The following is a 6,073-nucleotide window of genomic DNA, read 5'->3' as shown; positions in this document are numbered from 1 at the left end:
ACAGGCTGCTCTCACACTGCTGCTCTCACACCGCTGCGCTACACAACATGGATTTCCTTTATACTGTTCACAAACACTCACTGATGGTTGGAGATTTCCACTGTTTCTTAACTATTATTCACGCTGACGTTTATCTATGCTTGGAAAGCAGAGCTCACTATGCAGATGAAACCTGCTTCACATTCACACCAGCTGCTGTGTAATCCATTTACAGCGCAGGAGTGTAGCCACATCATGCAGTGTGCTGGTGACCAGTGGACAGTGTCCACAAGAGAAAACCTCAGGCTGGTAGCCTCAGAGCAGCTTCAACAGTTGGGGTTTGGATTCAGTGCAACCCCCAATAAAAAACTAGTGTTTCATCATTTGTATTTTTTATATTTTAATTTGTAAGCAACTGCTCAGTGAGGTGTAGCCTATATTTCCTGTAAACTTTTTGTAAACTTGTGAACTTCTAGATAATATGTCAAAGCCCCTTCCCTTCTACAAGCAGCATAAAATGGTGGAGAGCTACTGTATCATTTTTATCTCTGTCATGTTAACATGATATAACAGAGTCCCTATAGAGGACTGCTTCCTGTATGAATGTAGAGCCAAACCATGATGTTTTTTTGTCTAAATCTAACCACATTCTTTTGTTGCCCTAGACCTTACCATGTGCTTTTGTTGGCATCCAAGCGTTGATTGCACTTATCCTGTGACATCAGCAGCAGGAGGATACCTGTGAAATATGTGGACGTGAAAGTCCACTGACAAAGCGGTGATATGTGGGGAACTGAAATCAGAATCTGCTGGGTAACTGTTACAGACATGTAGGGAAGAGTCACCTTAAATGCACTGTTACAATTGTAACACACAAGTTTTCTCTTGCAACATAAATATCATCATGATGACAGTGATGGTATGTGTCAGTACAGTAGTAAACATCCCTCAACATGATTCATCCACTCTTCAGGTAGCAGCATTCGGAAAACCAGTTTTACACAAGCAAAATTAAAATTACAGTTGAGGGGTATTTTTTCAAACAGAATTTTGTGCGTGTATGTTGTGGAGCTCAAATCCACACAGCTGTCTGTGTGTATCTGTTCACCATCAGTTAGCATAGTCTTCACATAGTTTGCTAATGTGGTTGTGGTCTGTAAGGAATGCCAAAACATGGGTGTGACCAGCAGCCACATAATGACTTAAAAATTATTTTATTGATTTAAAAATTATTTTACTGCTTTAGCTATGCAGCTATGATCAGAACTGTGTCCATAGTCTGTTACTCAGAAATGGCAGACCGTAGAATGCCCAACCCAGTCAGCAGAATAAATGATGGCATTGTACATTTCTGCAAACTACAGATATGTTACTTTTCAGCAATGCTCTGGTTAAGGTGCAGTTATTTTTAGGCACAAAATCAACTTCATTATGGTTAGAGAATGATCATGTTTTGGCTTAAAATACCAAATTTTGTTGGCACAATCCCAGCAGGAAATGCAGAAATGTCTTGGTGGAAAAACAACCGTTTTCTGTTCTCCTGTGGAAACATAGTAATGGATTGCTTAAAAAGCAACCCATTACTAGTTACTAGTGACATTACTAGTTATGAGTCCCTAGTTACTATGTTTAGTGATTAAAAAGCCACTGAAAACACAACAATGCCAAACAGTTTGGCAGGTGTCTCACCTAGCAGTCACACCTTCCACCAACCCTGCCACTTCCCAGAGACAAAGTCAAATCATATACTAGTTCCCTTTAGAAATGTTGATATATGTATTAAATATACATATGTAATGTATCCATGGTTTGCAGACACGTACACTGCCAACATTTCCTTCAAGTGACTAGGCTGAGATGACGTAAATGAGCAATCAGAATTGAGTATTCAAAAAAGCAGTGTAATATCTGGACATAATTCCCAGAGACACTGAACTGACCCACTGTAAGTTTTTTATTGCAGAATATGAACTCTCCTCAGGTTGTCATGATTCCCAGAAAAATACCAAGCACATGACCCACTTTCCTCAACAGTAGCTACAACCTGTTAAATCAACAAATGTCCAATATGCACATGTTACATATACAACCAATACTACATTTTCTTTTACATGATTGTCAGTCCAGTAAAATCATTCCAGACATAATCCAGTTCAGTATCCACTTGTCTAAACTGTATGTTAGGCTAAAAGTTGGGCTGGTTTCATTGTGACTCATTTCAAAAAGAGATTGTTTTGTTCATCACTGAATAGCTACTGTTTGTCTAATTTGCCCTTCATCAGATAGAGTTGTATTTACAGCACAGACAGGTGTTTATCATGCTGGCCAAGAGCAAAAACACACACAGTATTACTTATTCTTTTGTCAGAAAAAGAGATGCAAATGTTTTGATTGAAAGTACTGCAGGCTGTCTGTTGAGATATTATGTTTATTACTGTATATTAATAAGTTTTAATGACCAGATTCCATCTCACAAAATACACAACAGACATGTTTGACATAGCATGAAAGTCACAAGTGTAATCAACAAGTAATCAGGTGTTTATCACCGTAATGGCCTTTGTCTAGTGAGGCATAGTACTGTGAGATAAACACAAAGTGTTGGCAATGCACATCATAGCTTCATTTCATTACACTTTATCACTTGGTTTTACTGTCAGCAGATTGGATGAGTTGATGAGATGAATATCAATCAGGAAGTGATCAAACCGTCCCTGCGGCAGAACTCTCATTAGTGTTCATCCTCATACAAAAGAGGAGAAAAAGAGAACTATAATAGCTTGTAGAATTGCATTTTCACCAGGAGGGTTTAAAAGAAGGAAATTTAAACTGCCACTCCAAGAAGAAACATAATTGTGTCTAATTGATGTTCTCGTGGATGTGGTGTTTGTGACGGCACCTTAGTTTTCTGTTGCAAAGCCTGGAGTTTGGCTTTGCAACTCCAAAGGTCATGTGCTGCTACAGGTGAGCTAGGAGGTCACCTAGTGGGCCACTAGCTGCAGGGGTGTTAAGGAGCAATTTTTTCAGATGCCCACGTTATTTTGAAGGCTATCACACTGATCAAAGTCTGTAAGTGCTAAATCTATAGGTAGAAGTCTATAGAAGGAACACACAAATAGGTATGTTAGTTGTTAAAAACATCTGATTGCACCGACCTGTTCTCATTCCTAGGCCATCAAATACCGACACATATCGTCTCACAGCGACACAAAGGGCCCCTTTTTGTGACGCACAGCTGAAACCCATTGTAACGTGGTTTATGGTGTGAAATGGTTGCTGTTAGGTAACCATTAGGTTAGGTTTAGGCAACAAAGTTACTTGGGTAGGTTTAGGAAAAAAATCATGTTTTGGCTGTTTTCATGTTTTGTTTGTTACATAATAATGATGTGACATGTGCAATGGTTGTACGTAAATTACCTAACTTTATGTTAAAACAACATTGACTTTTGGTTTCAAGATATAAACTGTTATCTCCTGGGTAAAAGTTTGACCAGCTCTCCAATCCTACATGGAATTGCCGCCCCCCCCCCCCCCCCCCCCATGCTACTTTGTACTTTATACTTGATTTTATCTATCTCCTTTAAATTTAGCTTATATTGGAGTTATGCTATGTAGCGTGTGAGATAGACTATGGTGAATGTGCTAGGAAAGGTAGTATCGGCACAGTCTCTACCTGGAGCTGGCATGTACGGAGCCTGGGTTTGGTTTAAGGTGGCAGTGCTGTTTGGGCTGAGAAAGCCATGTGTAATGTAAGGTAACGCAGGTTGTTGGGTTGGTGCAGGGAGGGGAGCAGTGAGACCTGGCATTAGGGGAGTGTCTCTGGGATGCTAGAGATCACTGTCTAGCCTCCTGGAGGTGTCGTGGGACCAACTAAACCAAACACTGGTGAAAGGAGGTTCCCACCCGATGACCCCAAAGACATGCTAGTTATCACTGCTCATTGGTCTGTATAGTTAAGCCTTGCCATAATAGCTTATCATAGGGCTTAGGAGGTTATTCACTGAGTGCTGATCCTTTCTCTAGAGCACAAACTTCTTGTGTTTATTTGAATGAATTGCTCTCAGTGCCAAGTATTGCTACAGATGGGTTTACACTGGAGTTATTACTATGGTAGTTTGTATTGAATGAATATGATAATAGTATATCACTATGTCTGTGTTAAAATAATATACTACGTAATATATTGTGTAGTGACTGTGACATCACCTGGGTTTTCTGAATGCTGAAATTTGGCTTTACAACTCATCATCATTGTCAGTTATTGGAAGCATAAAAATCTGAATTTGGATAAAAGTGAGTGGACAGCTAGATGGACCTAATGTGAATGGAGGAAACAGCAACCACCTCAAAGGACTGTGATAGGCAGAGATGCCTGTCAATCAAAGAAAAAAAAATCCAATTAACTATTGAGGCCTAAATATTACTACTGTTGCTTAGTAACTGTATCAGTTAATTGTTCATGCCTGAATAGCATGAAGAAGATGATATGAGAGAAACCATTTTCAAGAAATACTACTTTCATCTATCTTTTCATCAAAGCTTGCACTCACCCGCATATCAGCACTTGTGTTAATAGACTGCACAGAATTGCGTCTCCTTTCCAATCCCACACGTTACTCAAACAGAAATGTATAGTGCATTTGTTGGGAACTATTTTCTGCAGCAGATTCATTCACATTAGGTGCTTTAGTAAACATTTGGATCAGCACGACGATGTTTGTGTGTGTGTGTGTGTGTGTGTGTGTGTGTGTCTGTGTCTGTGTGTGTGTGTGTCTGTGTGTGTGAGAGGGATTGAGTGAACATAAATAACAGTGTGTGTGTCCTCATGGTAAAAAAGGAACATGTGATCCTGTGCAATACTGAGGGTCACTGATGTGTTTTAATAGTTTTTAGACAACAGTAAAGCTCTATGGCGGTGAACCACAACCTTTTCTTAAAAACCCATACACCGCTATCAGATGACCAGAAGTACCCCTTCATCAACACCACCCAGCATGTTGCATGTGTTCATTTGAATTTATTTACACTATTTTTTTTATACATTTTTTAACATATTATAATCTCTATAAACAGATATTTGCATTTGTATGCAGAATCTGTAAGTAACAAGACAAAATTTTGGTATCAGAAGCACTCTGGTTTCTATTTGCATTCTGAGTGGTATTTACCAATCACATTTGAGCAGCAGGTAAAAAGTCTGTGTGAAGGGGTGGAACACACTGGCCGAAATGCAGTCTTAGAACCCCTTGGCTATCATCTGAAAACAATTACCGTCATACTAGCTTTTTTAAAATGCATCTGCATTCAGAGATTAGCCAAAATGAACAGTACATGGAAGAGTCTTGGCCTGGATATCATTACACTGGATCACTGGAAATATTTGCCATTGCCCCCAGAGGCTTTACTTCATCAGACAAGTGTCGATGTGGTTGACAATGTTGTTACACTTTTTCATACAATAAACTGTCAATATTTAGGTTAGTTTGGTGGAGTTTTCATTTGTACTATGTATGGCAGATGTTATTTCAACCATTTAGCCATTACTGTTAGCTAACTAATTCAACGACACATTCAATCAGTCTGCGATAGTCTGGCAACTGTCCAGGGTGTGCCCTGCCTCTTCTGGGATATCTGGGATAGTGTCCAGGATAAGCAGTTATGAAGAATGACTGAATGAATGAATGTACTGGTGACTTTTTTCCCACCTGTTTACCTCTGAGGATTGGAAATCACTGCTCTATATCACAAAGGAGGAAGATATATCAGGCTTTAATAAATGCACACTACTTGTTAGTAGATGTATTCAGTGTTGGGTTTGCACATGGGATTTGTTGAAGAAAAAATGCCGGCCTTATCCTTTACCTTAATCATGTTTATGTTTTGCATAATACAAATTTTTATTTTGTCCTAGAAATCCAATGCAGCAAGATGTAACATTCAGTTACCTGCAGTCCAAAATTAAAAAAAAAAGAATGCTCATATGCTATAAATATTTATTTCCTTTTGTTCCCATCAGATTACACTGTGAGATAATGGTGTATTTGTTTATGGGTGAGGGGCTGAGTCCTTTCTTGCTGACTGAGGCTGCAGACAA

General features: G+C 39.1%; 1 protein-coding gene across 1 annotated transcript in view; it reads right to left on the bottom strand.

Moving 5' to 3' along the window:
- Positions 1 to 6,073, bottom strand: part of gabra2a (gamma-aminobutyric acid type A receptor subunit alpha2a) — a 110,346-nt gene that overhangs the window by 9,289 nt on the left and 94,984 nt on the right. The gene's annotated exons all lie outside the window — the stretch shown is intronic.

The sequence above is a fragment of the Epinephelus fuscoguttatus genome, linkage group LG14 (genome assembly GCF_011397635.1).
Source record: "Epinephelus fuscoguttatus linkage group LG14, E.fuscoguttatus.final_Chr_v1".
NCBI lineage: Eukaryota > Metazoa > Chordata > Actinopteri > Perciformes > Serranidae > Epinephelus > Epinephelus fuscoguttatus.
This window is presented reverse-complemented; position numbering and strand designations above follow the sequence as displayed.